Raw genomic sequence first — 11,888 nt, forward strand, 5'->3', positions numbered from 1 at the left:
AGTCGACAACGCCTTGTGTAGGCTTCGACCTATTAACCCACATGTCAGCTTGCAAAAATGTGGCATATATTTAACCCATGTTTTCTAGAATTTAGAGTCCATTTGTTGGGCTAGGTGAACAAATAATTTCGCATCAATGCGACCCATTTAATATTTTCTAAGAAATCCCAACCCATTTGCATTTTTCTGAAATACATGAATTAACTGGGCTTGTTCTATATATAATGTTAAGTTAGAAGGAGCAAGTAATATCAAAAAATATAGTAGAGCGACACGAAGTGGCCCGCACGTACATGCTGGCTAGAATAGACCAAAGTTAATTTGAAAGAATTCAATATTAAGTTCATTTGTCGGTTGACCATGAAGTGGTTTTTTCAGCATTAGAGGAATTCTCCTTTCGTGTTTCAGAAAATATCAAGAGGGCACGTTCGTGATGAGTCGCTAGGGAGTGATGTGTGTTCAGTCGATCATGTTTTTAGTGTGGGTATGGTTTGTCATAAAATGTCAGCTTATTTGGACCAAGGGACACATCACAACGTAATAATTTCGTGCATGTTCAATATATGTATGATATTTTTGCGGAGAGTTTCATATGCTTAAATTTGAGTTCGAATATGACATCAGCTGTATATGTGAGGGAGTTTTAGTCATATGAATAATGTATTAAATGTATGTATGGAAAATTATGTTATTTGGGCTCAACACACGTATATGCACTATATATACTTAAAGTTGATTTTTTTTGTGTTGTTATGATATGATTAGTTGGGCTTTAGCCCAACACGCTTAAGCAGATGCACACGAGTGCTCACACATCTTCTCTCCCACTCTACGCTAAAAAAAGAATATTTCTCTCACTCACACACACCTTCACATGCTCACATGTTTGTCTTGCCTGATGCCCCGATCCCCTTTCTTCTTCCCTTCTTCCAGCCGCTCACTCCAAAATTGCTGCCATCGGACGAGCCGTCCCAATAGTTTGCCCTCTTGATTTGTTGCCTTGAGCCTGCTCCTCCTCAGCTGTAGGCATCCCCGCAGCTGAACTCGTTGTCCACAGGCCACAGGGGTGACTGTGTACGGCGGCTTGTCTCCTGGGACGGTAAACAGCGACGGATGTGTAGCAGGGTCCGAGGAGCATCTGCGCAAGGGAGGAGGCAAGATCGTCGATCTGCACGGTGTCATTTCCCTGGGCGTCCGTGTGGGTGATGTGGGCGTGGATCTCGTCTCTCGCAGCCAGCATGGATCCAGCTTCACTATGAGGATGCTAGCGACCTTGTCTTCCCCAAGCGCGCAGGCCATACGCATCGTCGTTGTTCCCACTCGAGGCAGCCCAACACATCATCACCATCGTCCACAGCGTCAGTATTCTTCGACCTGCAGGTCCCTCTTTTTTTCTTTTCATGTCTAACATTTTTTGCTTAACCTTTCCTCAGTGTGTATGATTGTATACCAATATCATGTAATTGAGGTACTATTTGTTAGTGAATAATCTTAATTTTCTTCTCTACCCTCAACTTTTTTCTGGGCTTTGCTGACTGGCATAGGTAGTGTTATCTGGTGTACCTCCGTTCATATTCAACAAATTTAGTAGTATAATCACTGTATTGAGTTGGTATAGTTTAGTAGTATTCCCCAAAGACAAATTATTTTTAATAATTGAGTAGTCAAATAGGTCTGACCGCATTGTACATATACAAAATATAATGATAGACGAATGCCCTAACTATTGGGTTGTACTCCATCATATGTCGATATAGAATGTCGATGCTTGGTATTTATTAACTATTTTCGTCATATGGATCTTGATGCACATTTCCAGTACTTCTGCAGAGTAGTAGACCATATCCGTGCTGCCATACCATGTTTACATCTCTGATTGTGTCAGTCCTCTCTCAAATCTTCACTTGCCTCTTTTTTACTTGTCTTCTTGTGTCTCTCTTCTTCCTATCATAAATTTAACTATTATTTATGAATTTCATATCTTCAAATGTAACAGTGATCCATAATACTCAAAATCATTGAATATTGTAGATGAAAGTATTTTATTGTTTACAAAAAACTGCAAGCACATAACATACATGCACTGGTATGCTAGTTGTGCTAGTAAATTAATTGGCTTAAGAGGTGCAGATAAACTTGCAAGCAGAGAACATATATGCCCAGGTATGCGTGATTTGCTAGTAAATTAATTGGTTTCAGAGGTGCATCTGTGACATAGTACTACCAGACTGCCAGTGCGTCCCCAATTGATAAAGAATACAAAGTCATCATTAGTATGATAATACCTCACCATTAGTATCTTGGATGGTTGACTCGTGAATCATCATTTGAATCACCGATACATCATTTTCTTCCTCTTCAAACTATGAGATACAATACCATAATTTAGAACATCAAATAGAACACTTGGGTTAATCTTGAAAACAATACTTTATGTGAAAGTATACACTTTTCACCTCATTGTTGAATTTCTTTTATTTGATAACTGTTTTGAGTTTCTTGTTGCTAGGACTTTTGACATGTGTATAATTTTCTCCAGTCTTTATCTGAATCATCTTCTACTGCGATTACAACTAAATTTCTAGATTGAATGTTGGGTACTTCCTTTTCATATTGATTTCAACAAAATACCTCCTCATTGTGTAGTTTTTTTGCACCAACTTTTGTTTTGTTATTTCGTAAAGATTTTCCTTTCAAATCCTCTTTACATCGTTTTTGTCTCTCTTTGTGTGTTCTCTGAAATAATATTTTGACCCCACCTGCATGTTTACTTCTTTTTATCCTCAACAGAAGTTTCTTGTTAGATGATGTAGAGTTTTTCTTTTCAAACACATTTTTCTTATCACCTTTAGTTGCAATATTGTAGGAACGATTGCCTATAAAAAACATTTTGACATTATTACAAAAACATGTTTTTAATATCATTTAACGATAGGTTATAAATAATTAATGCATATACAGGGAGATAATGTGTTGGGTGTATTACCTCGGATGAACTTCAATTTCTTTAAATTTGCTATATCTAGATCAATCTTTCTCACATATTTTTTTAGATATTTTGCTTGACCGAGAAGTTTTTTGTTAGATGATGTAGATCCTTTCTTTCCAAACGTATTCTTCTCACTTTCTCCTCCATTCTTGGAGTGGCTCTTGCCCTGTTAAAAGGAAATCTTGTTGGTGATACTTTTAATAAACTATTTCGTACTTATGATAATAGAACTGTTACTTAGTTGCAATACCTCATTATCTCACTTTTGCATAACAAAATTTGAAGAATCTTCAGTAACTTGGCTTTCCAGCATCCGTCATAAAGAACATACTCTCATTATAATTTTATAGACCATTTGAACATATTGTATTGTGCATGAACATACCTCTTCAACTATTTTGTTTAAATATTCGTCTCAAGCCTCTCATCAAGTTCAAAAGTGAAGTTCACTTTGAAATTTTCCATGGATACTTACAATTTCCTTGAATTTAACTTTAGTTAGAATGTGTGTACTACCATAAAGGTTTTGAATTGAATCCATCGTGCTTTAGCATGGTATGCACAAGTGTTGCCTAAAGTCTGTTCGTAGCCTCATTAAACATCACAAATGTTGTTGTTATTGTATCATCGCTTACCTTGAGTTTAAGTAGGTACCGAATGTGATAGTGTCACTGCTTACTGGTAATGGTACTGAAAAAATGGCACCAAAGATGCTCACTGTAGGACAGCGTTTTTGGCTGCTTCATGACATGAATTGCAAATATAGTTATGATTTACCTTTCTTGTGCCAGAAAAGAAAAGTTTGCATTCCATGCACCACCAACCTTTTGTCTGTTATAATCTCTAAAGTTTTTGCTTTCCTTATGCACACAAATTCCTAACCGAAGTCAAGAGAAAACATATGAGATTAGATAAAATAACAAATTAGAGAAGGTAAGTATATTTCATGAGCAAGGTTATAGGCAAACCTTTGTTTTAAGATGAACATATCACAGTTCTATAATTTAATGTTTTTCCATACTCCCTTACTTTGAAGGTCCTGATTGTTAGGAATATGCAACTTGTATTCCCATGAGGCCATAGGCCGATATATATATATACATGTACAGGTGTAGAACATATGCAGGAAACCCCTTATACAACGGGATAAATACAAAGGGGTACATGACTTATATTATAACTCTAACACCCCCCCTCAAACTCATGGTGGATGAACAACACTGAGTTTGGAGAGATAAAAGCCATGTTGTGCTCTAGTTTGGGCCTTCGTCAGGAAATCCGCCAACTGTAACTCGGAAGGCACATACTGAAGAGCAATAACCTGATCATGCACACCAGCGCGCACATAGAAAGCATCAACACCAATATGCTTGGTGAGCTCATGCTTCACAGGAGCGCGCGCAATGCTAATAGCACCTGTACTGTCAGATAAGAGTAGAGTCGGTGTAGTGACAGAAACACCAAAATCCTGAAGTAACCACCGTAACCAGGCCACCTCTGCCATCAAAAGAGCCATTGCTCGCAACTCAGCCTCGGCACTCGAACGGGAAACGGCAATCTATTTCTTCGTCTTCCAGGCAATGAGAGAACCACCAAGAAAAACACAGTAAGCAGAAAGTGAACGGCGATTTGAAGGATCACTAGCCCACGTAGCATCCGAATAGGCCTGAAGTTGTAAAGAACTGGAGCGAGGAAAGAATAGACGGTGAGAAATCGTGCCCCGAAGATATCGGAGAACACGAAGGAGATGACTATAGTGAACCGATGTGGGAGCAGAGACGAACTGACTCAGAATATGAACCGGATAAGATGTCCGGACGAGTGACAGCTAGATAGACAAGACTGCCAACAAGATGACGATAACGCGTCGGGTCAGGGAGAGGATCACCATCAGTAGCACGAAGGTGAACATTGAGCTCCATAGGAGTCTCAACAATGCGCTCGTCAGTAAGAGCAGCACGAGCAAGAAGATCCTGGATATACTTTTCCTGGGATATAAAAAAGCCATCAGAGGTAGAAGAGACTTCAATCCCAAGAAAGTAGCGAAGAGGTCCAAGATCAGACATAAGAAACTGCTCACTAAGACGGGCCTTTACAAAGGCAATATACTCGGGGTCATCCCCAGTGATGATCATGTCATCAACATAGAGAAGAAGAAGAGTCTGACCACGAGGAGAAAGGTGAATAAACAATGCTGGATCATGAGCACTTGCTGAAAAACCAGCGGCAGTGACCACAGAGGCAAAACGCTCAAACCAGGCGCGGGGGGCTTGCTTAAGGCCATAGAGAGAGCGACGAAGACGACATACCATGCCATCAGGAACAGAATACCCAGGTGGTGGCTGCATGTACACCTCCTCACGCAGCTCACCATTAAGAAAGGCATTCTTAACATCAAGCTGAGATATAGACCAATGGCGTGCAGTAGCAACGGCAAGAAGTGTATGAACAGTGGTCATATGAGCCACAGGAGCAAAAGTCTCGTCATAATCATGACCATGCTCCTGCTGAAAACCACGAGCCACAAGACGAGCTTTGTGACGCTCAAGAGAACCATCGGAGTGAGTCTTAACCTTGTAGACCCACTTACAAGTGATGGGACGGACTCCGGGAGGAAGAGAAACAAGATCCCAGGTACCAGTGCGTTCAAAAGCAGCAATCTCCTCTGCCATCGCAAACTGCCATTCAGGATGAACAAAAGCCTGACGATAAGAAGTCGGCTCAAGAAGAGCAGCACCAGTGGTGGGAAATCCAAAGCGATCAACAGGCGGACGAGGACGAGAACGCAAGCCATAAGTAGGCTGAGGCTGAGAGGAGGATGACGATTCATCCACAGAGGCATCCACAGGTCGTGAACGACGAGTGTAATGCTGAGGAAAAGATGGAACAATAGAAGGAGGAATCGCCAAGGTAGAATCGAGGGGTGGCGACGAAGAAGTCACCGGAGATGAAGGTGTAGAATCCGGTGACATGCTAGGCGAGGAGACCGGAGAAGATGGTGGCTGCAAATCGACTAGAGGTGGAGAAGTAGAGGGAGTGGAACGAATAGGCACAGGCTCGACGGGGGTGATAGGTGAATCGGGAAAAGTGAGAAAAGAGATATCCTCCAGTGAAAAAGTCGAGGAAGATGGGCGTGGGTAGAAGGGACGAGACTCATCAAAAGTCACGTCTCGAGAGATACGCATCCGACGACCGATAGGATCCCAACAACGATAGCCCTTATGCTCATCACTATAGCCTAAGAAGACACACTCAACAGACTGAGCGGTCAGTTTGGTGCGTTCGCGAGGGGTAAGAAGAACATAGCAAACACAACCAAACAAGCGAAGCATCGAATAATCGGGAGAACGATCAAAAAGACGCTCGAAAGGAACACCACCCTGTAGAGCAGCGGAAGGCTGTATATTGATAAGATAGGTGGAGGTGGAGATGGCCTCAGCCCAAAAATGAGGCGGGAGAGAGGCAGTAATCATCAATGCACGAGCCGTCTCAAGAAGATGTCGATGCTTTCGCTCAGCCACACCATTCTGAGCATGAGCACCAGGACAAGAGAATTGAGAGAGAGTTCCTTGCTCAGCAAGAACACCACGCAACATCTTAGAGATATACGCGCCAGCGGAGTCAGCACGAAAAACACGAATGGGTGAAGAGAACTGAGTATGAACCATGGCAGCAAAACGCTTATAAATAGACAACACCTCACTACGAGAAGTCATGAAATAAAGCCATGTGTAACGAGAGAAATCATCTATGAAAATAATATAGTATTTATGACCACCTTTCGAAGCGAAAGGAGCCGGACCCCATAAATCAGAATGGACTAAATCAAAAGGACGCTTAGACACTGACTCACTATGTGGATATGGTAACTGAATCTGCTTGCCAAGACGACAACCCTGACACTCTAAAGAGACATCTCTTGAGACAGACCCCAGAAGACCTCGACGAACTAAAGACGACAACCGAGAACCACATAGATGACCAAGTCGATGATGCCACTGCTTGAAGGAACCAGTAACGGAGGCTACTGAAGCGGAGGAACTGGCAATGGTGGTGGCAGCGGAAGGAACATGAAGCCAGTCCAACTCCCAAAGACCCTGAGAATCACGGCGGCGAGGGCCAGCCGCAACCAGAGTGTGCGTGCGACGGTCCTGGACAGAACAAGAGTTAACGTCAAGGATGACGCGACAACCAGAATCAGTAAGTTGACCAGCAGAAAACAGATTCATGGTAAGTCGAGGAACATGAGCAACATCAGGAACAGAATAAGGAGTGGAAAGATTGCCTCTACTAGCAACAGAAAGTGGAGTACCATCAGCAGTTAAGACATGAACAGGAGAATCCAGCGATCGAAGAGAGGACAAAGTGGAAGAGTGAGAAGACATATGAAAAGAAGCTCCAGAGTCCAGAACCCATGGGGATGTACCTGACTGTGTAGAGGGCGGTTGCTCAGGGCGGGAAGCATCAGTCACAGAACCAGCAGTACCCGTCGAGGAAGAACCTGAAGCCGCGAGCAGACGCTTAAGTCTCAGAATATCCTGTTCAGTCAAAGCAATGGCTGAAGCTATCGAGGTAGATGACGAAGTCCCTGAAGATGATGATCGCGCCTTACGCGGGTGTTTCCTCTTCGTGTAGCACTGGGACTCAATATGACCATCATTGTTGCAGTAGTCGCAATGTGGACGGGGGCGACCTGAGCCTCCAGAAGGAGTGGGCAAGAGCGGCGGAGCACTTGAGCGAGAAGGAGTCGGTGCAGCAGGGGGCATGGAAGGAGCCCGAGTAGCGAGCACAGAGGGAACCTCCAGCAAACCAGCACCACGTAAGCGAGTCTCCTCAGCACGAATCTCAGAAAGCGCCTCCATGAGAGAAATACGGCCACGAGCAAATAGCTGAGCATGTCGGGGCTCAAACTCCTTATGGAGCCGAGACAGGAACTCGTAGACGTGATGAAACTCCAAATTGGCCTGGACAGCCTGGCAACAGGGGCAAGTACGACAACCAGCACTGCAGAGAGAATCAAGCTGGCGCCAGATAGCAGAACTCTATGCATAGAAGTCATCAATAGTAGAGTCACCCTGCTGAAGAGCATGCTCCTGACGGACCACAGAAAGGTATAGGGCATCACCAGAGGGCTCATAGCGCCGACAAAGACAGGTCCACATCTCAAAGGCAGTAGGAAGACCCAGAAACTCAGAAGAAAACTGAGGCAGAACACTAGCAGTGAGAACATCTGCAGCACGAGCATCATCATCAAGCCACTGGGTGTAAACAGACAGAGCACCATGATACGTCTGAAGAGCCTCCTCATAGGCCAAAACCCTCTCATCATAAGCACGATCAGCAGCGTCAGCAGCAAGCTTAGCCGCATCCTTGGCGGCCTGATTAGCATCCGTAGGAAGAACCAGTGGAGTCGGCGGAGTAGGGGCAACCGGAGGAACCGGGCGTGGCGGACAATAGACCTCGCCAGAAAGAACACCCCAGAGACGGATGCCACGCATGTGAATGCGCATGAAGCCAGTAAACTCGGTGTAGTTAGTACCATCAAAGATCACAGGACAACGAGGAACAACAACATATCCCGATGCAGCAAACTTTTTTTTTTTTGAGATCCGAGCAGGCAATTGATCCTGCCGGCGGCTGGCAGCTAGAGGTGGGATCCGGCCGGGTCAGCAGCAGCCGGGGACGCAGAAAGGCAGACGGAGGACCACACAGCTAGCGCACTCACGCGAATAGCAAAAGGAATCTAGCACCAGGAGGCAGGCCGAACACACCCACGGCTCCACGTGAGGCGGAGTCTACGTGCAGCGGGCGCGTCAAGCGACAGCGTCTGCGAGCAGCTCGGACGGGACGGCAGGGCTCGGGCTGGAGCTGCTGACGGGTAGATAGCAGCAGGGGCGGACCTGCGGATCAGACGAGACAGCGACGGCGCAAGAGAAGGAGGGCGACGGCTGCGTGGACGGTAGATTGGATCGAGAGCACGAGTTGCGCGTGCGAAAAAAAACCCTAAGGCTCTAATACCATGTTAGGAATATGCAACTTGTATTCCCATGAGGCCATAGGCCGATATATATATACATGTACAGGTGTAGAACATATGCAGGAAACCCCTTATACAACGGGATAAATACAAAGGGGTACATGACTTATATTATAACTCTTAACACTGATTATGTAGATGAAACACTATTTAATTTTTGCTTCAGTTTCTGAAGGTTTAAAACTTAACATACTACCTGCAAGTTAGTTGTGAGGATAGTGTTGATCACCTTGTGTAACAATCTTCAAGATCATGAGTGCCTCTAATCTGTAGTAGCTGGATTTGAATGTTTTATTTATGTGTACGTGAGTATGTCGATTAATGGGCGGGTAGTCGTTCTACTGATCTTGCATGTACTGCTAGGAAAGATGAGTGATTAGTTACTTAATAATTACCTTGTTGGATTTCATATTTGATCTACCTTGTGAGTTAGCATGTCAAAACTCTTTAGATGAGCATTGCCTTGAGTATCGAAGTAACGTGGACCCATTATTCAATGTTTAGTAACAAATTCATCAATTTCATATACAAGTATCATGCAAATTATCTAAGTTTGTATAGCTGATACACACTGGAGGTAGTTTGATCTCTTATTATGTGCACATGGTACTTACTGGGTTGGTGTGATCACTCGACAGAGTCGATAACAATCTATTAGTGTCAACAGAGGATATTTGGGCGCTTGCAACTATTGGAGGAAGATGTCCAAGCGTCGATCCCTGGAGGAAGACGATGTTGAAGGTGGGTTCTGATGTGCGGCACGTGCTAAACCTGATTTGATGCTAGCTTGCACGGTTGGTTTTCTTGCCATGGCACCATTGCTAAGCTAATTGCCAAAGCTCATAAAACACAACCTTGCCTTCTTGCAGTCTCACCTTTCCCCGATTGCTCAAGATAGCAACCGCCGCTGGTAGTCGTTCTACTCATTTTGTATGTACTGCTATGAAAGATGCAAGATCAGTTACTGAATAGTTACCTTTTTGGATTGCAAATTTGATCCACCTTGTGAGTTAGCATGTCAAAACTCTTTAGATGAGCACTGCCTTGAGTATCAAAGTACTATTGATCCATTGTTCAATGATATGCAACAAATTCATCAATGGCATATACAAGAATCATTCAAATTATGTAAATTCGTGCAGGTGATACATTGGAGGTAGTTTGATCTCTTATTATGTGCACATGGTACCTACTGGGGGTGGTGTGATCGCTTCATAGAGAAGATGACAATCGAGGAGTGTCAACATAGGAGATTGGGGCTCTTGCAACTATTGGAGGAAGATGATGTCCATGCGCCGACCCTTGAGGAAGATGATGTTGAAGGTGGGATCTAACATATGCCGCGTGCTGAACTTGATTTGATGCTATCTCACACGGTTGGTTTTCTCGCGCTGCCACCATTGCTAACCTGATTGCAAAAGCTCACAAAACAGAACCTTGCCTTCTCATGATCTCACCTTGCCCCGATCGTTCAAGATAGCAAACGCCGCCAGCCTGGTACAACAAATCTGTCTAAAGTTAGACTTTGTTCCCATGGTGTTGTGGCATCAAAAATTCAGATGATCTATATCTTTCTTAACCCCATAGTTGTGATCCTTTAATTGTAGTTACATGTGTTTCTAGAGGCATCCTTCCATTGTGTATAATTGGAATAGTTATTGTGTTCATAGTTCTTTTGGCCAATGGCAGCTATGTATAGAGATTTTCTCAAAAGAAATAAAAATCCATATGCTAAGAGCTGGATCTCAACTGGCTGGTCTTGCACATACATATGACATGGTATTTTTGGGCAGTGTCAGCCATGTACAGAGCCGGATCAAACCAACCCATGAAGCTAATTGATTGGACACACATGTGCGGCAAGCAGGTGGATTGTTCTTTTAACATTGGTTGCAAAAGCACGTACCTAGGAATTGACAGAACCAATCTGTAGATAGCCATGGCGACGGCTCCGTTGAAGCGATTGTGGGATGTGGAGGTGGTTGATGGCTACCGGTGAAATTCTTTCCAAGCCAAGGTGGCCGGCGGCTGCTGTGGCTTCCGATCCAAACATGGAGCGCTTGGATTTTTTTAGGGATGGAGCTCTTGGATTGGACATAACATGTACGCAGAGGGAATATTAGGTTGCACGCTATATTCCGTGGCATTGGTGGGTAATTTCTTCAGCTTTAAGATTAATGGATGGTTGTGGTTTTCTGATCTAATAAAATAATGGACAGATGTTCCTAATTATTGTGGGGTTTAATCGATGGTTGTGGTTTTCTGATCTAATATAATAACGGACGGATGTTCCTAATTATTGTGGGGTTTTTAGTCTATTTTTCTTTTTTCTGATTTTCTTTTTTCTGATGCCCCCATCAAGTACTTTTTAATATAAATAGATAGATTAACAAATTAGCGAGTTATTGCTCAAAAGAAAAATGTGCGCGTTATTATTAAATTGGTCCTTAAAATCTTCGCAAGCTTTTGTACGCAATCATCAGGATTTTTCTTGCCTGCGAGTCAAAAACAACCAGGATTTTCCTTGCCAATTTCTATTAAACATTTACTTTTATAAGTTAATAAACGTGGGATGTTTTTATAATGTATATATATGTCTCTATTAAATATATGATAATAGTAATAATATAAATATATATAATGTGGTTAGAAGGGAAAATATAAATTGAACACAACATTAATATTCTTATATATAGATAAATAGAACAGAGATCTGCATTTTATTAAAAAATATACATTGTGCTACTGATCTTTAAGAAAAACTAAAACCTATGCTGGGAGGCCCATAGGTCGGTACGTACATGATGGACCTCAAAAAATAAGTTGAAACCATTGTCTCGGTATGTCGTGCGCTACACATGT

The 11,888-nt window shown here is 43.1% G+C and overlaps 1 long non-coding RNA gene across 1 annotated transcript; it reads left to right on the forward strand.

The window, feature by feature from the left end:
* The first annotated feature begins 838 nt into the window (after window positions 1-838).
* LOC123154956 (uncharacterized) lies at window positions 839-10,761 on the forward strand. Its single transcript, XR_006477137.1, has 3 exons — window positions 839-1,380; window positions 9,694-9,767; window positions 10,169-10,761. It is a non-coding gene; the product is annotated as an uncharacterized lncRNA (long non-coding RNA).
* The last annotated feature ends 1,127 nt before the right edge of the window (window positions 10,762-11,888 follow it).

Source organism: Triticum aestivum, chromosome 7A (assembly GCF_018294505.1).
Source record: "Triticum aestivum cultivar Chinese Spring chromosome 7A, IWGSC CS RefSeq v2.1, whole genome shotgun sequence".
In the NCBI taxonomy this organism is placed as follows: domain Eukaryota; kingdom Viridiplantae; phylum Streptophyta; class Magnoliopsida; order Poales; family Poaceae; genus Triticum; species Triticum aestivum.